A 25,554-nucleotide genomic window follows, 5' to 3' on the forward strand; every position below is an offset into this window, starting at 1 on the left:
TGAGGATTATTTTGCACTATTAAATCCAGTGATATTGGGTAATTCTGAGCATTTTATTTATATGTAGTCTGGTATGTTTATCTTATATGTTTTAATTTGAATTATTTGTTACTACTGAAATATGTTAAATTCGGATTGCAGTTTGTTTTAGTGGAATGATACATATTGTCAATCTGGAATAAAACTACCTTTGCTATTTACCACACAAATCCTTCATAATTAAATGTATTCTGCGTCTATGCTAGTTTTCAAATGCCACATTGTTGTTTTCTGCCAGAAAATATCTGTTGTTACCCACGTATGCAATAAAAATCCTTTAATGATGACCCAAATTGTAGAGCCACATTTCTCAGTCTTCTTGGTACACCTGAGCCATTCACCAATATTATAAATATATATTAAATCTCTTTTCCATTGGGATTTCTGATTCTAAAGAAGATGTAGCCGTGAAACCATAAATAACACATCTAGTTAGAGTAAGTAATAAAATGCCAAAGAAGTTTCTGGTGGGAGACAGAAAGTAATCTGATGCTTTCAGGAAGTCATAATTTAGGATATATATTGTTTAAGCTACACTAATGATATAAAGAAAATTTCAAAGAGGCAGGAAGAGAATAAAAATACTATGGTATCATAGAAAGCTACAGACAAATCACAAGCGGTAGTGAAGAGAGATTTACACACAAACACACAGGTAAATGAGTAAAACACAATTTACTTTGTTTGCTGTTTTAAATATCACTTTAACTCCTACACAGTTTTGTACCCTTCATAAAAAAATACGCTGGAGCTGAAATGATACCCGAGTTCCTAACTTCATGCAAAAATGATCCCTAAATATCCTGAGAGAAAAGTACCTAAGCATATGAAGAACATTCATCAAGGAGACAGAATGGCACTGCTGTTGCCATTGTCACCCTCACTGTCATCACGGTCTTTATCGCCACTGTCACCAGGATCAGCCATCATGTCATCTTGATCGGTGAATATGTGTCTGGCTGTACGACAAGTCTCAGATATGCCCGGACATGAAAACTTAGGCAAATTTGGGTAGCAAGGTAACTTGAGTGCCAAGGCATTTTTGAAATGAAATTAAACCAATACTACTCTGAAAGAATATGTAATGGATAGATACACTTAGGCTTTGTCAGATAATAAACAAGAAAATTTATAATTTTTCTTGAGATTTTCTTTTATCAATTTATACTTAAAAAGACAACAACATTCCAATAGTTATTGTAAAGGATTTCTCTCTAATATTCGAGTTACATAAACTAAGCAGAATTAAGATAATCTTTTTTTTTCTTTTTAGAAGAACAGACATCAAATAGATAACAATGTGAGAAATCTTTAATGGAATATATGTTCTCATACTTTATTGGCAGGAGTATAGATGTCTCCCATGTCAGAAGAGCAATCCAGAATTACCTATCGAGTATAAAATGGCATTCTCATTGATACAGTTTTTTTTTTTTTTGAGGCAAGGTGTCCCTTTGTAGCCCAGGCTGGCCTTGAGCTCACAGCGATCCTCCGGCTTCAACTTTCTGAGTTCTGAGATTACAAGTGTGCACCACCACGCCTGGCTCGATACACCATTTTCAGTTGTAGAAAAGCAGAAGAGTGACTGTATATGTTTAAGAAATTTGTTTCACAATTGTTTCTGATTGTACAAAGCAAGCAAGCAAGAAATAAAGAGAAGAGAAGAGAAGGGAAGGGAAGGGAAGGGAAGGGAAGGGAAGGGAAGGGAAGGGAAGGGAAGAAAATAAATTCAATTAACATCCTTATTGGAAAAGTTCAAGTCAAAACCAAAAGGCAGGAAAATATCTGGAATCCTTGCAGATCAGCCTCCAGTTCACAGGTCAAAGAAAGAGAACAGAAGACAGATCTAGAAATGAAGAACATTTACAGCACAGTTCTTTATATCTGTATTACATGGTACATTTTTTAAACATCTTAAAGTGAATGACTAAATGAAATAACATCACTTCATGCACAACTCTAACTTTTTAAAATCTCCATTGTATTCATTGCCTAGAATTTTGAAAACAAAGAAAGAGGCATTGAAATCATAGATTTTAAGTTATACTACAAGGTTACAATAATAAAAGCAGCATGAGATTAGCACAACACAGATTTAGAAATCAAAAGAACAGAATAGAAGGTGAAAAACAATTCAGGCACACTGAGACATCTGATCTTTGTTAAAAGGGCCAAAAAATTATGTTAGAGAAAAGACAGCTTCTTCAATGAGTGGTATTATAAAAGCTGGTTTCACACAAGCAGAGGACTGAATCAAGATCCATAACAATCACTTTGCATAAAAATAAAATCAAAATGTATTGAAGATGGGGCGGGGGATTTAGCTCAGGGGTTCGTTGGCTTGTCTTGCAAGCGCAAGGACCCGAGTTCAATCCCCGGTACCAAAAAAAAAAAAAAAAAAAAAAAGTATTAAAGATGTAGATATTAAAATAAAGCACTTAATTTGTTAGAAGACAAAATAAGGAAAACTCTTAAAGACATAAGCATAGGCAAAGACTTTTTGACCAGAACCCCAAATGCACAATAAATGATATGAAGAATTAATAAATGGAATCATATCTAATTAAAAAGTTTCTGCATAGTGAAGGAAACAGTAGAATGAAGAGATAACCCACAGAATGGAAACATTTATTGTTAAGTATCACTCTGACAAAGAATTAATACCTAGAATTTACAAAGAACTAAAAACACAAAAAAAGTCTTGCTAAAATAAAAGAGCCAAGAAAAAATGGGCAAGTGAAATGAACAGACACTTCTCAGAAATACAAAAAATAAATATATTTTTAAAAAGCTCAACATCTCTGGTCAATAAAGAAATACAAATGAAAACAACATTGAGATTTCATCTTACTTCAGAAAGAATTAGCTATCATCAAAAAACAAAACAAAACAAAACAAGAACAAAATAATAACAAAGGTGGAGGGCTCAGGGCAGGGCAGGTGGCACATTGTTGGTGGGAAGATAACTTGGTGCAACCACTATGCAAATCTGCATGGAGATTCCTCAAAAATCTAAATGAAATTTCTGTTCCATTCAACCAGCTATTTCCCCTCCTAGATATCTTCCCAAAAGTATCAAAGACATCATATTACAGTGATATATGTATATCCGCATTTATAGCAGCACAGTTTGTAATTGATCTTGGAAACAGTGTATGTTCCCATCAATGGGTGAATCAATTAAAAAATGTAATACCGTATTTACATACAGTGAAATACTACTTTGTCATAAAGAAGGATCAATTTGAATAATTTGTAGGAAAATGGATGTATTTAAAGATGGTAATGTTCCACTAATCAGACATACCGGTTTAAATATTGCATAATTCCTCTTATTTGAGAAGCCCAAAGTATAAATAATTTCAAAAATCAAAATTAATGATAAGCAGTAGGAAATGAAGATACGTCATTTGCAAATAGGAAAGAGATCTAGAGATGAAGCGAGGGGAAAGGAGTAAAGGAGAAGAGGAATGAAAGATTAAGACACGGTAGTAAGTACAGGGCTGGGAATTTAGCTCAGTGGTTCCATTGCCTCACAAGCAGAAGGACCTGAGTTTGATCCCTGGTAGGAAAAAAAAAAAGACATGTTAAGTACACATAAATACCCTGTAAGATGAATGTAAACATTATATAGTCAAATGTATTAATAAATATTTTTAAAACATAAACAATTTGTCAAAAATGGTCTCCACTGGTCCATCGTTTAGCCTTTTTTCAAGAAACACTCTGTCAATAATTTAGGAGGATGTGTGTGTATTTATACAAAGAAAACAATCTAATAAACTATACTCTAAAGTATTAGAAATTATCTGTGTGGTAGACTTGTTAACAATTTCATTTAGGTCAATAGACTTGCTGTATATCTGATCTGTAGTCTGAGTATAAACTTTATATAGTCAGTTATTTGCTGCTGATTTTATTTTAATTTATGTGATGAAACAACATAGAACCAAATGCTTTAACATATTGTGAGATTTTAAAAATATTGCCATTAATAATTGGTTATTTAGTATCACTTGAATATTATTTATACCCTTCAGCTATAAACATGTTCAATGACAGTACGGTTAATGTGTAATGTTTACAATCAATTCAAATGCCAGTCAATCAAACTAATGATAGAAAATTTTTCTGCAATTATAATTGTAAGAGCTTGAATTTAACTTTAAACTTCTGTTATTTTTCCGTAATCAACTACTGACCTCGCATGAACTGACACTGTTTAACTTTTTTTTTTTTCCAATTGTAAAGTGTTGGTAAACTTAAAATTCCAGGGAAGTTGGTTTATATCTAGATGTTCATCAAAGCCTCACATGCTCGCAGTTGGGGTTCTGGGACTGTGATGGGACTAGTGGGGTGCTGCAGCTGCCTTGCTGTTAAGAGGTGGGGCGAATGGCCAGGGCGGGGGCGTCTCATTCTCTGGTTCCTGTCTTCATTCACTTGATTTCTGGGGCTGTGACAGGAACAGGCTTCCTCTGCCCAAGCCCTTCCACCACGCATTTCGTTTTAAGCAGCATAACAAGGACTGAAACTTCTAAAACGAGCCAGAATAAACTTTGACTCCTTTAAACTGCGAGAGTTGAATATTTTGTTCCATCGAAGAATAAAGTGACTGAGACATATGGTTTTATGCAATCATCATGATATGAGTGTTGCACAGAATAGAAATGTCACAGAATTAATAAAACCCTTAGACACACAGTCACATAAGATCATCAAAGTTTCCTGATCATTAAAAACATCTCCCCATTCCTAAGTAATATGCAGATGAATATTTTTTCCATTGAGAAATTCTATAATAAATACAAGGAGCTATAAACCTTCCATAAAAGATAAAAAGATGAAGATAGGAAACGAGCAATATAATTTTAATTTTTAATTTATTCATCAGTCTTATCTGTATAATAGAAAACTACATCACAAAAAAGTATATTTCAATTGCTGGTTCTGATGAAAAAGAACTAATATTAAAATTTTTGAAATTTTAAATACTCAGTGAAATTTGATGGATTCCTGACATATCAGACATATTTTTATTTATAAAATCAGAAAAAAGTTTGAATGATGTTTGTATTTAAAAGAACAATATATGTTTACTACCTCATGTAATGCTTCTATCTAATACCTGTTTCTCTGTCTCCCTTTTTCTGTTTCTTTCTCTCACACAAGCACACACACAAAGACAAAAAGATAGCAATTCTCACTGTCATGTCCTCATATTTTAATTAGCGAGATATTTATCCAATACCTTAAAGGAAGTAGAAATATGACGGAGCCTTGGATACAGACACGGTGATTCTGAGTGCCGTAGGTAGAAGAGACAGAAGAGCTCAGGGCATCACCTTATATGAGGTCTGACATATTCATCATGACAATATTATTTTTCCTACTCCATAAATGAGCCGGTTAGCAATTAAGTAGCCGTAGTCTTTCAGTCAAATTCCATTTGGAGATGCATGTTTTTGAGGATCATACTATTTATTTTTTGTTTTCAAAACATTTTATTGTATAAATCTGTTATTATTGTTTATTTTATTATTGATGAACATTTGGGTGATTTCCAGTTTTGGACTATTAAAATAATATTTCTTTTTTTTCTTTAAAAAAAAAAGAATATATTTTAATATATCATATTTTCACCTAAAAGTAGATACAAGGTTTTAAATCATTTTTGTTATTCTCAATATTTCTGTTGATGAACATTTGTTTGTAACACATGATGTTTACATACCTTGTGTGGAGCCGGTGCATATGCCAACCAATTTTAATTCCTTTTTTAATCTTCTTTTCCTGCCTTCCCTTTCCATTCACTACATCTCTGGATCCCCTGCCCCTTTAAAAAAGATTTATCTCTCTACTTTGTATTACTTATCCTTTATTTGGCTCTATAATTATCTTTGGGTTTCTCACAAGAAAAACCATGTGATGTTTAAGCTTGGGTGTCTGATTTATTATTTCACTTAACATTATGGTGTCAGGGTGCATTTCCTTGCCTCACAATTCTCAGATTAATCATTGTTGGTGGGAGTGTAAACTATTACAACCACTATGGAAATCAGTATGGAGATTCCTCAAAAAATTAAAATTGGAGGGCTGGGGATTTAGCTCAGTGCCAACACACCTGCCTCATAAGCACTGGGTCCTGAGTTTGATCCCTGGTACAGAAAAACATAAAATAATCGAACAAACAAACAACAATAACAAAAAAACCAAAACCAAAACAAAACAAGAAACAACAACCACAAGAAACCAAACCTGGAAATTCCATTTGACCCAGGTATTCCTCTTCGAGTTATCTTCCCAGAAGAGATAAAGACACATTATTCTTTAATGATTTATTTATCATCCCATGCTGTTGTTTTTTGTTTTGTATCGGGGATCAAGCTTGGGATCTCGCGCTTGAGACACAGGTGGCAACACCACTGAGCTAAATCCTGAGCCCATCTCATACACGATTAACTTAGCAAACTCAGTTTTAAAGTCTCAATTTTGTTTTGTTGTTTCAACTCTTTTAACATTTTGTGTTGAAAATATTTGCTCACCGTGTGGGGAACATCGCCCTTGCTTTAGTCATTCATTTGTTCCTTCCTTCATTCTATGTTTGTTCAGCAATCACCTCAAGCAAGCATTATGAAGCATGGCAGATAAAAGGAATTTATACGATAAATTCTTAGTGTTCAGATGCTTACTCTAAGGTGGTGAGGCAAGTGAAATATCCATAACCTGGGTGTTAGGTAGTGTCACTCCACTACTAAAATCAAAACCCAGATAGACTACATTTTTTAGTGGGCATTTTTTATTAATATTGTTCACTTGTTTTTATTTTAACTGGCCATAGAATATTCATAAATGCTGTGGCTTGTGTTAGATGTCCTACCAAAACTACGTGTGATCATAGGTAGGGCTTCTTTAGAGGTGACTGCATCTAGAGGGCATTGACCTGAGAGTGATTCATGGTGCAATGCTAGGCTTAGGGGCACTAGGATTAAGGGGCCGAGTGCTACCCATCCTCAGTAGTCTGGATAAGGTAAAAGGGGCAGAAAAGGATAGTTAAAGGCCTTTGATTTTGCTATCTTTTTCTTGCGATGATCTGTTTCTCCTCTGCGATGCCCTTCTGCCAGGTGCCACACTGCCTTGGAGCCTGCCAACTACGGACTGAAACCTCTACAAACCGTGAGCAACATAAACTTTTCTTCTCTTAACTTGTTGGTGTTGTGTATTTTGTCTCAGTGAGAGACAAATAAGACAATAAATCTTCTTTTGGAAAAAAACAGGCTAGTTTCTCCTCAGGATTTCACATCTTTCCTCAGCAAGGTTAACCACAGATCACTCTTTGTCTAGCCCCAACTGTGAGCATATAGCTCAGGCATGGCTGATGTCAAGTGATTCTCTCCTTGTACGTATCCATGTCCTCTGGTTCAAAGATGGCCAGCATGCAGTTCAAGTGCAACCAAAGTAGGCCAATGAATCTTCTCTGCAAATGTTGAGAACAAAGAGTAATCTTCTCTCAATTTAAACATGAAGGATGGATTATAAGTGGTTCCAGTTATAATGCTACTTTGAAAGAAAGGGAAGTTCAGAAGAAATAGAAAGAGAAAGACAAGATTCTGTTGACATTGGTTGTAGCCCTGACTTTAGAATGCTGAAATCAGGGTTATACATCATGTTTCAAAAATCACCTTAAGCCAGTTTTATGTATTTATTAGAATTTTTTGTTCTTGTTGTTGCTTGTTTCTTAAGTCAGGGTCTCGCCATGTTTATATTGGCCTTGAAATTACTATATGACCTAGGCTGGCCTGAAACTCACAGCTATCCTCCTGCCTCAGCCTCCCAAGTGCTGGGATTACATGTGTGCACCCCTGTGCCGGGATCTATTTTATTTTATTTTATTTTATTTTTGAGGCAGGGTCTTGCCAATTCACTACTTTGCCCAGGCTTGACTCCAACTTTCAGCCTTTCTCCCTCAGCCTCCCAGAGTGAATGGATTACAGGCCTGTGCCACCACACATCCCTTTCTAAAAAAATGTTTTATAATGCCCTGTACATTAAATTCTCACCTGTCGAACCAGTTTTACTGGTGTTATGTAGTAGACTTTCAGGGGATCATAGCACTCGAATTGGGAATGGTTACACAATAGTAAGGCACAACAGTTAATTAAAAGCTGTACAGTAAATGCCATGGTTTTTGGTAATTCCTGATCTATATGTCCTATTAGCATATAGAATAGGAATATTTTTTAAATTTACCAACTCTCATTCTGTTACTCAAATTCTAGTACAGGTAGGGTTGCCAGATATTCAATTAGAATTCAATAGGTAACCAATAATTCTATGATTAAAGTATGTCGGTGGGGCAAAATTGTCATGACATTTATTTGATAAAATTCAAATTTTATTTAAAACATTGTATTTTCGTTTCTTAAGTAGTGCAACAGGGCCAGAGATTTAGCTTAGTGGTTCAGGTACTTGCCTCACAAACTCAAGGACCCAAGTTTGATCCCCAGTACCAAAAACATATATATCAACATTTTTGCTACCTCTAATCAGATAGCCTTGCCCCAAGGACTTCCTTGATCAAATATTTTTCCTAATTGATTTTATTTTACTGAGTGAAAACATGTTAAAATATCCGATTTAAGTATAAAAGTACAGTTATTATGCTCCATCGAAATTAGCTTGATGTTGCTTTCTCCTTTGAGTCCCAGCCTGTTATCATTGGGGAAGCAGGTGAAGCGACATCTGAAGTCTCTTTTCTGTCTCCACCTCCCCGGGGCTGCTAATCCTCCTCTGAGTCCCCTGTCCCCCTCACACTCCCCAATCCCCCAACATTCAACATAAACACTGACTTGATCTTTCTGCTCAGCAGTTTGTCCAGTGCTCTTCCAGCATCTCCCCACTCAGGGACAAGGGACTTGTCACACATTTCCATCAACACGGGATTCTATAGTTTACATGTCTGTGCCTGAAACATCTTCAGACAAATATTCATACAGTGTCAAACAAATGACTGTTCCCCAAACCTGCAGAATACACCTGCTATTTTTAAGTGACCTAGAAACCTGGGATATTTCTATCAGTCTAACCCAGATTGATGGTGAAGCCATCAATAACTCGGATTATCTTTGCCTTTTCCATATGTGGACTTTGCTGGTCTCTTCTTTATGACATTTCACACGCAGGAATTCTATCTCTTTACGTGCCACTCAAGGTCACTTCTAAAACTAATTCTCCATTCAGTCAGCTAAGATGCAAACACAAAAACAAACATGTTCCAATCCATCATCTTTCTAATATTTTAGTTTTTATGTATGTTATCATTTTGCATGTTAAATTGTTAGCCGAGAGACACAGAGCAAGCACATTCCATCTGTACACCAAGCGTTTTTTAATCATGCTCTCAATTTCACACACAGTGCATTTCAGGAGATAGACTTTCCCTTAATGATAGAGGCTTTTATGCCTCACACTTCTCTAATGTCATTCTTTTGATGTCCTTGTAACAATGTACAGGTTTCTTTCTTAAAAGCCAAATATCCTTAGAAGCTATCAGGATACAGGTATTAAAGATCAATACCTGCTTTAAGAAAGATTTTGGAATTTTCAAGAGAGACACTCACTCAGTAAGTCTTTATAGGATTATATATATTTTAGGTGATTAAATGTATCTGAGGAATGCTTGACAATTGAAAAGGCTTAGCTAACTCATTTCCTGTAGACCGTCCTTTAACACTTTCCCCTCCTTAAACCTCAAAGCTATTTTGTTAAGTTTGCTTTGAAGCTTTTCCATTTTCTTCCTTTCTGGTGATTTGAGGCGGAGAGTGGAGTGTGTAGCATAACAATCACTCATGTAGTAGCAGAGACCTCTGACAGCGCACATGATTGTAATCCTCTGCTTGAGACTCTATAGAGAAGGCAGAGCACTGTTCCCCAAATAAAGACGACTCACTCTGAAAATGAATTACAGCCACATCTTCTGACTTTGGGTGGTCGGTTGTTATTAGAGACCAGATTACCAAGATTCATGTGGAGTGTTCTGAGAACTCAGAAGCGGACATTTCTGGACTTGTGGTTTCTGATGCTTCAGTGGTTTCTTCTAAAGTATTTTCACCCCTGGTTAAACTGATGTATTCAATATCAATACTAATCATCTTAGATTTATCTCTGTTACCACCCTAATAATTCTGATTTAGGTAAAGTTGAACACCAAGTTATCTAGTAATTAGGATATCCTTTCTTCCCCATTCCTGCCACTTAATTGTGATTCCCTGCTGTGTACAGGATTCCTGTTCCTGAAATTCCTATACTGAAGGAATAAATACTCCCAATGTCCGAATAGAAGAACTAGGGTCACCACGTGTTGAGAGGTCGTTTCAGCTTTGTACTAGGGACTGACTCAGGCCTCAGTGAGCGGCAGACTGGAGAAGATGGAGCATCAAAACAGGAGGACTTCGTTGTTGAATGAAGATGAGCAACTGGGGCTTAAAATCAGTAGTTGGAAAAGTGGCTACACTTCCCCAAGCTGAAAAGTGCACAGTGCTTGGGGGTTAAAGGTGCCCCTACTTGGGAAATGTCATTTTCATAGGATGATTGTGGGTAAAGCAAACAAGCGAAGCAAACAATCAGAAAAGAGACTGAAAATATGGAATGGTTCACCCAAAAATGTATACAAATTATTTTCTGAGGATGTATCCACTGGACAGAGGTGTTCACCAAACACAACATGCTTTTCAGGAGAAACTGAGAAAGCAGGTCAGATGTCAAGGAGAAAACAAAAGAAATAAATTGCAAAAACCAAAATTTATGTATTATCAAAATTATCTTTTCTTGTATAAGCAATATTAAGCATTAAAATAAAGTATGCACTATCAACATTCTTATATTCCTAACACATATAATCACAGATATAGAACCGGCCACTACTAACAGATTTCTCATCAGGATGTGACACTATTAGGAGTAAACCTTAACATTTTTGTCTTTGCCTCTCCAATATTCAAAGGAAAACACAACAAATACAATTTAGTTTAACTAAAGGCAGACGGAGTCTCCATCAATGTTAAATATTTTTAATATACTGATATAAAAGTAATTTGAACCTAAAATAATAAACATACTTTGTCATGGTTTAAATCTAAGGTGTCCTCCTGAGTCTTATTGTTCAGAGGTGGGACTATTTGGAAGGAACCAATCGTTATGGAGTTACTGGAAGGGCGGATTCTCCCTATCCATTCTCCCTTCTCTCTGAGCTTTCGGATAGCCAGGAAGTGAACAAATTTCCTTCACCACGCTGTTCTGCCACACTATTTCTGCCCTGAAGCCAGCTGACCATAGCAAAACCTACTGAAATTGTGAGTGAAAATAAAGTTCTTTTCCTTTAAGTTGTGAGTGTTGGGTATTTATTCCTGCATTTAGGAAGTGACTAAAATATACAGATATTATACAAAATAACATGGATGATAATCTTCCAGTATTATGACCATTACAAGTAGGCTTTTTGATCAGTCTGATTTCATAGTCTTTGATTTTTGGTACACTTTGACCAAATATTTGATCATGATTTTTTTAAAAAAGTTTTTCTAATCTCATTTGTGTCTTCAGAAAATCTATTCTCAAAACTTTCACAAGCATATCATAATGGAAATTTATGAGCCCCAAAGAGCCACAGGCCTAGAAGTACATCCCATTATTCTGTAACCTGTCTCATATATTGGAATCATTCTACAACTTAAGTGGAGATTATGGTAACATAATAGTAGCTATAATTTATCCAGAGGCTGATGCTAAGTGCAATGCACTTATTAACGTACTGAATCCTTACAGATTTAGCAGGTATGTGGGGTTATTCCAGTTCAGTAAGATGAAAATGATGTGCGCACACTCCTGAGATGGAACAGCATGTAGGCTGAGTTTAATATGGGCCCAAGTCTAACCTTTACCTAGCTCAACTTGACGCTATTCTATAGGCCTATTTTTTCCTTTTCTCATGTTTTTTCTTTTCCCTTATTTCCTTTCCAGGGATTTGGCTCAATGGTTCCGCCGCTTGCCTCTATAGGCCTATTTTATTCTCAGTAAAGACGAATAATCTTGTGTTTTATATAAATGATTCAGTAGTCCCAGAAACTTTTGACTAAACATTGTAGCAATTAGAAGTATATTACAGGCACTGCTAGAAAATTTTGTTGATGGCATTGCATGACTACTTCGTAAAAAAAAAAAAAATCACAACAGAATATAAACTTAAATGGAAATTCTTTTCCTACTTTATATTTCCTTATTTACAATTGGTTTTATATTGTTTTATAAATATCCCTTATTCTTTACATCTTTCAGGAATTATTGGCCTAAAGTAAGGCAGTTCTGATTATACACTTGTCAAAAAACAGTAACATTCCAAATCATATGGCAATTTTCCTGGATCATCATCTATGAATGTAAATATAATTAAGGCCCAAATTTAAAAATAATAAACAAACCTATAGAGAATACATTTCTTTCCTGTTTTTCTAGGATCATGAATTGGTGGTCCAGTAAGAGATATATGATATGGTATATCATATATCATATATAAAATAATCATAATATTTTAGGAGACATCTTATTGCACATATACTTAGCTCTCTGACAAAATATTGTGAGGTTTACCTTGAGACACAATCCGTTTGTTAAAATTTTGTAGTACCTAATTTATGCTATGTTGTTATTTGAGCCCCTGATCTGTAAAACTGGGGTTGAAAAAGCTGTGGGGTGAAAGGAAAGTCTCAGATTCTAGCTATAGATTCATAATTTCTTTATACATTACTCAAGGTGGCAAATGTTAAAAGAAGACAAAGCATCATCCAGAAGTGAGAACACACAGCTACATAGACACTGGAGAAAAATAACAATTTTTTTCAAAGTACCACTGTAACAAAAAGATGAAAAGTTTGATGGGCAGGGATTTACCTCAGTGGTTTTGTCACCTGCATCAGAAGCACAAAGATCAGAGTTTGATCCCCTGTTCAAAAAACAAACAAACAAACAAACTTGTCCTAAGTATCAGTCACTCCAGACATCAGTCACTGTAAGTCTGTCATAGTCAAAGGCAAGTAAACATTTAGAAAAAACGAGTAGTGAATAATTTTTTATACCTGAAATTAGGCTCACAATCTGCACTTGTAACAGTAGCAACAGACCGAATAGTCATAATATTCCTAATGCTGGTAATAGTGGAATTCACCCACGATGCTTTTAAAGTTTAATGTAAATATCTCACATCCAGAAATACTATCTTTAATAATGATAAACTTCTGATACTAGAAAGGAATACTCAAAATAATGTGGCTGGGCAGCCTGGGGATTTATGATTGAATAGACTTTTTAATCTTTTGCCTGAGGCCCATTTGCTTCGGAGTACTCTATCTGCAGCTAAACTTTAACCCCTGAGTATTGTAAATGGTGTGAAAGGTGCCCAGTGTTTGATTAGGAAAAATGGAAGCCATTCCTTTTATGAATTCTAAGCACTAATTTCAATGCTTAGTTTGGAAAATAACTCAAGTTTTTGGCTTACATGTATTTTATTAACTACTATAATGAAGGGACTTTTTTTCTGCTAAGTAATATCTTTACAGTGAATTAACTTTCTTAAAAAATAAGTTCTGAGATAGTATTCTGATCTGTAACTAATATCTTGAGTACATATTTGGCTCAGTGAGGTAAGAATAATGGCTAGAAAAATGGTAGATAGTGGTAAAAATCATCACTCAATAGAAATAATGTGATATAAATTTTAAAGTTGTTTAGCAATAGTACAGATCTGTTTTAGCTTATAGTTTATTTCCACAACTCACTAATGTTCTTAAATGAATAAAAGAAACAAGTATTAAACTAGAAATTTAAACCATGCCTGCTGGTAGTTGATCCCAACAGAGCTTCCTTGAAGTGAATTCTCAGAGTAGACTTGACGTCAATCAAACCATCTCCTCCCATCACCTTGACTACTTTTACACTATTACTGATTTCTGGTTGATAGAACACAAATTTCCAGATCTCACAGGATTTAGCATAATAGCATCATAAATTTCATTAACATGACACACATATGGGAGTTTTATACTCAGAGGATGTGCTCCCATTGTAGCTGGCCCGTCACAAGACTACCTGCTCTGGAGAAGGGCCATTGCAGAGTATGTCTGAGCGGGGAGTACTCACTCTCTAAGTCTGAACTCTGGATGTGTGCTTGTGACTTTGAATGTGCAGCACTTAATGGATTCTGAGAAAGACACCTCAGTAGATTAAAGGACAATATTATTACCCAGATTCGACAGGAAGTATTAGCTACTGGATGATTTCAAAGACTTGGCCTGAAGAAGCAAAAATACTATCCTCTAACAAAGTTGAATAGCCATTCACATTATTGAGAGTGGGCAAAAAGTCTATAAGAATATGATTAGAACATGTGGATGTTTTCATTTAAAATATCAAAAAGACTGTTTCTGGATGTATGTGCAAAGTAAAAATGCATCCTTATTAAGAACTTTCCAAAGAGCAATTATATCATTTTCTATGCCTATGCCTCAATCATTTTAGAATTCTTAAACATTTTAGCAAATGATTGGTAAAATAACATATTTGGACTGCATCAAAAGTTGAAGATCAAAAAGAAATCAGCAGTTAACAAATATAAGCATTGTTTCTACCAAGAACTGTAGGAAAACTTAATGCTAATATTAATGACCATTGAAACGTATGCTTATTTTAATGAGAAGGTGCTATGGTACATGTACTGGAATCAAATTGACCTTTTTATTGTTTTATTTTATTAGTACAGGTGCATAGTGCATAATATTTGCTTCTCTTGTGAGGAGTTTGTACATATACATAGTACATCTTAATTACTTCTTTTATTCCCTTTTCCTTTCTCCCTTGCCATCCTTATATTTGTTTAATCTCTTATCTTTTTAAAAATGTTTCCAGTGCTTAATGTTTACATTATTTGTGTGGAGTTGGTACACATACATAGTATAATTTTATTCCTCTTTTCCATGCCTTATATTTTCCCTCTCTCCTCCTCCCACCATCTCTTGATTCCCTTCCCCTAGGAACAATCTATCACCCTACTTCCTGTCATCTATCTGTTGTTTTGCTCTTTAATTTTTCTCTCGTTTTGACATATGAGAGAAACAATGTGATATTAAAGCTTGTGTCTGATTTATTTCACTTAACACTGTGGGCTCAAATTTTCCAAAATTAATTTTCCAAAAATAACTCAAGTCTATTCTTTTTTAGAGAACTTTAGTACTCCATGGTGTGTACATAGCCCACTTTCTTTGTTCTTTTATCTACTATGGACATATGGGCCACTTCCAAGATTTAGCTCTTGTGAATCAGGCTGCTGTGAAAATGGGAGTGCATGTATCACTGTGATGTTATGTTTTTAACACTTTGGGGAAGATATCTACAACACAGCTGGGTCAAATGGAATTTCTCATTTTAATTTTTTGAGGAATCGCCATACAGTGGAGAGGCTGCAGGAAAAAAAACACATTTTGCACTGTGGGTAAAAATGTATATTGACTTTAAATATTAATTTTAGCCCAGCTTCATCATTGTAAGTAAATAGGCAACATGCTCTCCAAGAAACTTTCTAAGGTACAAGTTATATGGCTCAAATTATAGGGCAAGTTATAAGTGATAAGATATAAGACCTGTTAGTGGAACATCTTTAAAAGTAGTTGTTGGATCACTGTTATAAAGTAGTAATTTTATAAAATGTTTGAAATAAGCAGTATTATAATTAGCAATCTAGGAGGTGTTTCATTGTTTTATTTTACTGAATTGTATTGTAAGAAGAATAGGAATATTTCTTATTGATACTTTTATTTAAAGAAAATTTATTTCTTCTGGCATTACATGTAACTTTATTGCTTTTTGAAAGAATAGGAGATGTGCATGAAATGTTTAACAATCATTCATTATAAACTGAAAAACATTAAAAAATCAAATGTATTTTAGATGATTCTTTAATAAATAAATGTAAAATTAAAATTGAATAATAGTAGTGATCAGAAATATTTACTTTACATGTGAAATCATTTAAAAGCTATGGAGAACATGATGGATATAATTAGAATTATTATATTAATTATATAGTGAAATATGAGACTGACTGCTGCATAAAATAGTGCAATATATTATCAGTACAATATAAGACACAGCCAAATCCCAGGAATTTTTCTTAGACAAGTGTAAATTATGTATGGGAAGTGTAAATGCATAATTGTTATGTTCTGCATGAACATTCATCAAAAGGATAATCAATTCTTTAGTTAAAGTGTTATAATCATTTGCATAATACACTGGCAATGAGATAAAGGTTATGAATAAGAGACACATGTTAAATTGAATTCAGTATATATTGTTCATAATGGGATTTTCTGCAAGATTTTGCCCACTATATTTTATGTACATCAAACAGACATGCCAATTATTTAAATACTCTAGTTTAAAAATGAAAGTGTAGGCATCAAGTTCAAGATAACATACTGAGCAAATGTGGTCAATTTTCTTTCCTCCCAGTTAAAATAACAACAATATGTATTAAAGAAAATATATCTTATGTAATGAAAAAAGAATGAAACCACTAGAAGAAGGATAGTTTCCATTATGGCAATTTGAATAGAGGAAGGGATGGATAATCTAGAAAATTTGTGGAAAATTTCTTTGCTACCCAGAAAAGAACTTCTGGCTTCAAATTCCTATGGGCAGTATCTCATGAATACATATATATATATGCATATATGATAAATAAATACAATAATCAGCTATAGAGAATAAAGGTAATTGAAAGGCTAGAATATACTAAAAAACATTCTAAGGAATACCCTGAGAGTAATTTAACTTTTTTTTTTTTTTTTGCTACTGGGGATTGAACTCAGGACCTTATGCTTACAAGGCAGGTGGCAGAATCACTGAGCTAAATCTCTGACCCTTTATTTTTTTCCTGCCAGTATCAGCAGCATAGCATGCTGTCAGTTAAAAGAAAACAAGAGTAGGTGATATATAAACACATATTTGCAAAAAGAAATAAAAACTCAATTTCCTTTACAAATTAAATAAGACAATATTGGAAAGTACTCTGCATTCTATCTACCAATTCAAAGAATTCCCTTTGGCAGCCATAATGGAATGAGAGGAGCACGTTGAGATTTATGTGGTAAGTGACTGAAAAACTAACTAAAAGATATGGAACAATTATTTTCAGTCCGGTATCACAGAAGAGTGTTCTCAGAAATAGCAGGGTAGAAGGAGAAGAGTTACGTAAGGTCCTAGATGAACTGCAGAAAGAGACACTGCAGACAGAGAGATGGGAGGATAATCTCAAATAAAGCACAGAGGTCTTGCTGAACTGGCGAGGTAGAGAACAGAGCTCAGGGAGCCTTTCAGAAACCAGTAAGATTCCCTTTATGTTCTGATGAAAAGTAAAATGTGCGGGCAAACAAGAAAGAACTGTGATGCAGACCACAGGAATATCAGTCCTCAGTGATTCCCAGTTTACAGAGATAATAAGACTTTTAAATTCTGATCCTTCTGAACAGTCTTTTTTGATCAGTGAAAGAATTCAGTAAAGATCATAGGGAGTTCACACCTTCCCAGGGCCTGATTATCCACAGTAAAGGTTACACTAGATCAGAGTTCCCACACTTAAATTTCAATCCCAGAACTTGTGGGAGTATGAGTAACTTCATATAGTAGTATAGTAAAGCAATTTAAGTTTCTTAAAGAGAAACAAAGAAAATTCAACAGAGCCAACAGCATAAAATTTACAGTGCCAGTATCCCACGAACCAGAGGAAAATGTCAATCAATAAACATTTTCAGAAACTAATCGATCAAGTAGACAATGTGTTAAAATGGCTGTAATTGTCATGATCGCATACTTACAGACTGAGCTGAACATAAAGAGTGAAAATCAGGGCTGAGGATGTAGCTCAGTGGTAGAGGGTCTGGTTCAGTCTATAGCACAGGAAGGAGAAGGAGAAAGAGATGGGGGAGAAAGAGGAGGGAAAAAAGGAGAAGGAGGGGGAGGAAACATGAGGAAGAGGAGGAGAAGGAGGTAGGAGAGATGATTAGAAGAAATACAAAACTTTAAACCCACAGCCACAAATGAATTTCTAGAGATGTGAAAACGCAACATCACTCACACATGAACTGTGTGCAGTACACCAGATGAAGGAGTGCGGATCAGTTTGAAGAGATGCGGATAGAAAGTGGTATAAGAAAGTACAAAAGATTTTAAAAGGCAATAGTAGAATTTCTGAGCCAATATAGAGTAGGTTAACAGACCTATAGTAATAACTGTGGGAATTGAGCAGTAAAAACATATATTTGTATGTATATACACAGAAGTAATTTATGTGCTTTAAAAATACATTTTGACACACCTGCCTTGCAACTTCAAGGTCCCTAGTTTGATCCCCAGCACCAGATTTAAAAAAATTCTGAAATTCATACAAATGAAATTAGATTAAAATAACAATAATAATTTCTAAAAAGTTCAAAGAGACTTAAGTAGACTAAAATGAGCAAGCAAACAAAAAACTTATCCAACACGGTTTCTAATTAAATTCCTAAAAACAAATAAGAAAAATATTGTGAAAGTAAAATGGAATCTTAGAAAGAACCAACACAGAAAAAGGAGAAAATGAGATACAAAATGATAAACTACATACATAGCAATAGCAAAATGTAAGTGTTTTAAAGCCAATGTACTAGATGTAAATACTCTAAGCATTCCACTTATATGACATAAAACACAAGACTAAACTGGATAAAAACATAAGACTGAATTATAGTCTATTTATAAGGAACTAATATTAAGCAGAAAAACTAAATAAATACGTAGCACATAAAAAAGTAAGACTTTTTCCTCCTTGAAAAGCAATTTTTGTCACTTTGGGGGAAAGAAGTCTTTTGAAAGGCATGATTTATAATATGATGTGATTTTTGATAATCTGTGATACTCAAAAATATAATCCATTCGAGGGTCCTGAAAAGTCTGAATCATTTTCATTTTGATGGGAAATATTTTACCTACCTTTTTTGGCCACTCTAGGTCTTAGTTATGAAGTACATCATGGAAACCAGCACGTAGAGCTGCTCTTTGCATGACAGTGCTACTTTTCTCCTTTTTTACCTAGAGAAGCTCAAGAAAGCTTTGTGTACAACTGAGTTTTTAAAGTTAGTTATCATGTAATAATAAATTGAAGGATTTTCTATTTTTTCTCCTCTCCAGCACTGGAAACGTTTTGCAAAGTTTCCCAGTTTACTTGACTAGATCTTCTAAAAGAGAAATCTAATTGCCTTCAATCTGTTTAATGAAATTTCATTACCAGAAATGACTTAATTCATATCTCAAGAAGAAATATTGAAAGCTGTCCATGTACCTGGATGACCTGATACACACCATTGTTCCCTATTTTAGCTCCATGGAGAACTATTTGCAATCCATTTTTTGGCAGATCCAATGGACTTTGTCCTAAGCCATTACATGATCTTCCAGCCCATTGAGTTCCCTTAAAAGTCATTTATTATTTTGTACTAGACCATTATTCTGCAAGCCCATTAAGTGCTCCTAAAAATCATTTACTATCCCTTTAAAAATTATTTACATTGTCCATTTTCTCCTCTCTCTGTACAGAAGGTTGTATACATTTCTGAATCATATTGGACCAGTAAGAAATCACCCAGCTATGTGTATTCTTCCTGACATTTTTCCTTTTGTGCGTTAATGCATTTGTATGCCTTTTCTCCTAACTTTTCCATGTCAGTTTATTTCAGCCACCCTTCAGAGGGTTAGGGGGAAGTTTCCTTTTGCCTATGATGTCGTAAATAAAATTATTGGTAAAGATTGATAAAATATACTCCTGGAGAAGAACTTAAAGCAAAGATAGATAGATATATTTCTCTGGAAAAATAAATAAATGGAACAAGATATATTGTGAAATATACTTTCCTTGCAATTGAGAAATTAAGATACAAGCTTCCTCTATACAGTTGGTATTGTTGTGACTCTACCTAAACCTAGTCATTTTAAAATCTTGTCATAAGAATTAAATGCTTGAGGAAAGAACGAATTGAATCACTTAGAAGAGTAAAATTTGTGTTGATATCTAATTCTAATTGCTAGGTAGGTCATTTACATACTTAGATTACTTTTTATTATTATATATCATTATATAATATTAATATATTATTATATATCAATAATATACATTATAGTGAGTCTGTTAATTGTGTAAAAGAAGGCTATTGATTTTGGGGTGTTGACCTTGTATCCAGCTACTCTGACAAAAGTGTCAATTAAGTCAAAAAGTCTTTTGGTGGAGTTTTTTGGATCTTCAATGTAGAGTATCATATCATCAGCAAATAATGACAGTTTAACTTCTTCCTTTCCTATCTTTATTGCTTTAATTTCTTTCTCTTGTCTAATTGCTATGGCTAATGTTTCCAGAACTATATCAAAGGGAAGTGGTAATAGTGGGCATCCTTGTCTTGTTCCTGATTTTAACATGAAGGTTTTCAGTTTTTGGCCATTTAACTTGGAAACAGCCCATCTGCCCATCAATTGGAAACTGGATAAAGAAGATGTGGTTCTTCTATAAAATGGAATACTACTCAGCCATAAAGAATGAGAAAGTAGATTCATTCATAGTTAAATGGGTACATTTTGAGGATATACTTCTAATTGAAATAAATAAGGCACACATATGCAAATACTGAATAGTATCTCTGGTGTGAAAAACTAAAATAGTACTCAAGATCCTAATGGGACAATTAGCAAATAGGAAGAAAAGGACCAAAGGTGTAGGGACAGTGAGAAGGATAGGGAAGGGGGAATAAGGGAAAAGGAAGAAAAAAATAAGAAAATGCAAAAATGGAAATAAAGTGTTTGAATGGGGGGAGAGGAAGGGAGGGTGAAAAGAGGGTGGGGACAAGGGGAAAAAATGAGAACCAAGACCTGGAATGTAAAGGTCCAAGATCCCAGTAATGAATGTGACTGTAGTATATACCTAGAACATACCAATAAGTTAAATTTAAAAAATTTAATATATATTATATTATATTAATACTTTTCATGAGCATAAAGACTAATAGTTTCTCCACGAAAAATTTTATCCTTGTGATAGGATATAGTGCTATAATGCAGTATTATAATCTTTTACCAATTTTATACTTTCAAACGTTTTTCACTTTAAAAATCTTTAAAAATTTTTGCCGGGCGTCGTGGCACACTCCTGTAATCCCAGCACTTGGGAGGCTGAGGCAGGAGGATTGCTGTGAGTTCGAGACCAGCCTGGGCTACATAGTGAGTTCCAGGTCAGTCTCAACTACTTAGTAAGACCCTGTCTCAAAAAACGAAAACAACAACAACAGAAAAATCTTTAAAAATTTTTGACACCCCTATCCATTATTTACTAATATGAACAGATTTTTTTAACATTATAAATTTATACCTCCCTTAGGGCTTGGCTGGGTCTTGGTCAGTTGAGCCTCTTTTCCTGAGGATCTAAAAATATACTAAATCCTGGATTTGATTTAATGCTCTGAAGTTTAAAATCAAGTGTGAGATTTTTAGTTCTAGGAAGATTCCCATCATGAGCAAAATTTAACAATAATAATTTAGATTGGATGAACAACATACAGTTCCAAAGTTTAGTATAAATATGTGTGTATGACACTGGATGCTAATTCCAGCTTCTTTATTTATGGAAATATTCCAAGATATTTTTCCTTGGGAGAGGACCGGTTTAGTAACACAATTACTGTCAGAAGAGTCATGAGAATTTGATCAACATGTGAGCTTCTCAGCTGTTAGCCCAAGTTGCCATCACCACTGTGCTTCAAGAGCATTTTCAGTTCACAGTAATTCCGATTTCAAGTTTGTTCACAATCCTAAAAATGATTCAAGAGTCTTCTTTGTAAATGTACGTCCCACTAGTATAACGTGTCTCAAATGCTTTTCTTTTTGACTGTGCTTGCCTTCTCCATAGGAACTATTCTGTCAGACATGCAACAAAATCATTTTTAATCGCATTTGTGATGCTTCCTGTAGTCTGGGAATAGCAGATTGGACTGATTGACTTCAAGGTGAAGGAGAAAAAAAAGTCAAGGTTTTGACTCTGTTGTAGCAACCAAGGGTACATTCCGTCCGTAATGACATTTTCAGATTGCTCTGCACTTGTAAATAATAATGGCTCTCAACAGGGGTATACACGTGGTAGTTTTTCTCCAAACCATGAGCCACATTCTTCCTCCACAGTGTTTAATAATAAAATATCTAGCTGTTTTATTTATACTGGTGACCTGTAACTCAAACATGCTAAAACCTGTGAGTGAAAAATGTAATTGTGAAATATAATAGAGACTAAATTGATCTCTTTGTAAAAATGTTCACTTGTTATAAATTATGTTACATATTAGAACAAACAGACAAAAGTTTAAGAAAATAGGATTTATTTTTGTATATTAATTGAAATTTAATTGGGATATAGGAAAGAACCCCAGTGTGTGAGAGAGAGCTAGAGGAGGAAAGAGAAAAGTAGAGAGAGAAGAAGGAAGAGAAGAGATGATAAAGGAGAAAAAGAAAAGGAAAGAAGAGTGAAAGGGGGAAGAAGAGCAAAAAGAAAAAGAGGAGAGAAAGAGAGCTAGACAGAAATTTCTTATCTGGTAGGCTTCGGTTCTACGAAGTTAAAGGGATAAGACTTGAAGCAATGGAAAGTAATCAGAAACACATTTTTTTTTTTTAAGAAAGCGCATAACATTGAGTGTTTGTCAAAGCAGTTACGTTGCTGTAATATGTGAGGAAAAACTAAAGCTCATAGAAGACTGCTTCCTGTGTACCAGCAGAAAGGAAGGGTTGAGAAGGAAGACGAACAGAGAGGAGAATGAGAGCTTCTAGAATTATTGAGCTTTAGGGGAACAGGAATCCCCCCAAAGATATAAACTTTAATGTCCATAGGGAATTTACCACACTTACAGCTTTTAAAAATTATTTATATTATATTGATAATTTCTAAAAAAACTAAAATTAATAAATGAGCAATTACTTGGAGTTTATAAAAAAAAGAGAAATGGATTGCTAGGTAGCTCATTCATCTACTGCAGGGTATCAGGAGAGTTATATATAATTTTTATTTTTTGGTACCGAACTCGGGTCCTTGCACTTGCAAGGCAGGCAGTAGCACCACTAAGCTAAATCCCCAGCCCGGTTTTATACAATTTTAAAAAATCCATATTGGATTAAGTGTAAATTAAATCTGGATTTCAGTTTTACCAACAATTTTCTTTCAGCTTGTGGTCAATTGTTATAACCATAGCTATTAGTTTTCTTCTAGAAGGCAGAAACAGCATTGACAATCGGTTAATCATGTGCTATAAGTTGTTTGGTTGTTGTGACACAATCCCGTAGACTGGGTAGCTTAAACAACAAATTTCGTCCTCACAGTTCTAGAAGCTGTGAGGTCCAGGTTACCTGTGCAAGAGACCAACATCTTCCGAGGGCACACTTTCTAGTCTCCAATTGCTGTCTTTTTGCACTCTCCTATGTTCTAAAGAAAAATCATTTCTGTCCTTTCTCATCTCATAATGACCCTAATATATTCCTAAGGGTTCTCCTTATGACCTTCTGAAGACTCCATCTCCTAATATATACCCAGAGTCATTATTTCAACATGTAAATTTGGGGCATACAAACATGATTTAAATATTTATGATTTCTTTAATTCCAACTATACCTTTTGAAAGGTGTAGTTTTTGAGGCAGTACTAATATCCAATTGTACTGCTCATCCATATGTAAGTTACGATTCATAAATTAGTACTTGTTTGTACAGACTTTTCAGTGACTAGTAACTTTTTATGTTTTTGTATAGATGCTGGAACCTGCTTGGGAGTAGTAAGCATACTTTACAGTTTAGAACTGTTCCTTATGATTGTTTCCATGACAACCCACACAGTGCGAGACAGAAACTGGGGATTAGAAACTTATACTTTAGCCTCTCTTGGAATGAGGGTCTAATATTTTAACAAATTGATAAAGAATGAAACTTTAACATGAATTTCCTTTTAAATTATTTCTCAAAATATGTTTCCAATTTTAAAAATTATTATATTTTACATATTCGGTCAAGATTGGGCAACAGAGAACAGATTCACCTTCCTATCCAAAATAAATGAAAAAGATAAAATTATGAGACAATAGTTTTTAGACAAGTCACAATAACAAAAAGAAGAAAATCGTGTGCAATAGAAGCAAATTTAGCAAGGCATATCCAATTTTTATGCCAGAGGAAGGTCTACAAAGTATTTTCAGTTCATGGCACAGTGACACACAGACACACACACACACACACACACACACACACACACACACACACACACAGAGTTTAGCAGTGACCTAAGTTGTGAAGTCAGAATTTTGAGTCAAGAAGGTGAAGATAGCGTGAACTTACAAGGTAGAGCATTTTAGAGAGAAAAGCTACACAGAAAGCATTGCAGACATTTTCAGAGGGGTACTTATTCATCGTCTGCTGAGTACTGAGACAAAGTACTGAGACTTTCAGACACAATGCTTCTAAAGCCCATACACAGATAGTAAGAGACTTACTTTGTTCTAACAATTGATCTTTCCCTCCAGTTCCTACTTCAAAGTTCTGAGATCTCTTGGAAGTTCATGAAGAGTGAGTATCGTTTGTTCTAATGAGGGGACTCGTAATGGACTGTTCCGGAGGTTGATCTCCAAAAAGACTTAAAACATTAGAAGATTAGAACCTGTGGTCCCTCCACCCATCTTCTGGGAAAAGAAAATGAGCTGGAGATTGAGTTAATAATTGATCATGTCGATGTGATGAAATCAACACACAAACCCCTAAGCTACAGGCACTTGGAGATAATCCAGGTTTCAGTATCTATGGAAGTATTTGGTCCTTGGTACCCCCGCAAGGCGTGGGAGCTGTGTTTCCCTACCCTCCCTACTGTATGCATCGCTTCCCCTGTCTGTTCATTCTATCACTTTGGTATATTCATTTATAATAAACCAGTAAATGTAAGGAATGTGCTTTTTTGAGTTTGGTGAACTGCTCTGGCAGATGACTAGATCCAAGGAGAAGGTGATGAGAACTTCTAATTTACAGGCAGTCCTGAGAAGTTCCAGAGGCCTGGGCTTCTGACTGACATCTGAGTTGGGGGATGGAATTGTGGTACTGAGCCTTGAGCCTATAGCATCTGATTCTAACTCTAGAGATGGTAGCAAATTTTAATTAGTTATAGGACAACAAGTTGCCTTCAGCTACAGAACCGCTGCTTGTGTGGGGAAGGAGCACACACATTTTGAGCTAGTGTTGACTGTAAAAGAAGAAAGAGTAGTTTTCTGATACAGTGACTATCAAAGCAAGTAATAATAGCAGATATAAAAAGAGCCATTTCATAAAGAGGCAAGTAGTCAAGAGGCTGAATAATTCTAAATAGAACTATAAAAATGA

The sequence above is a fragment of the Fukomys damarensis genome, unplaced genomic scaffold (genome assembly GCF_012274545.1).
Source record: "Fukomys damarensis isolate Sample0158 unplaced genomic scaffold, DMR_v1.0_HiC HiC_scaffold_21, whole genome shotgun sequence".
In the NCBI taxonomy this organism is placed as follows: domain Eukaryota; kingdom Metazoa; phylum Chordata; class Mammalia; order Rodentia; family Bathyergidae; genus Fukomys; species Fukomys damarensis.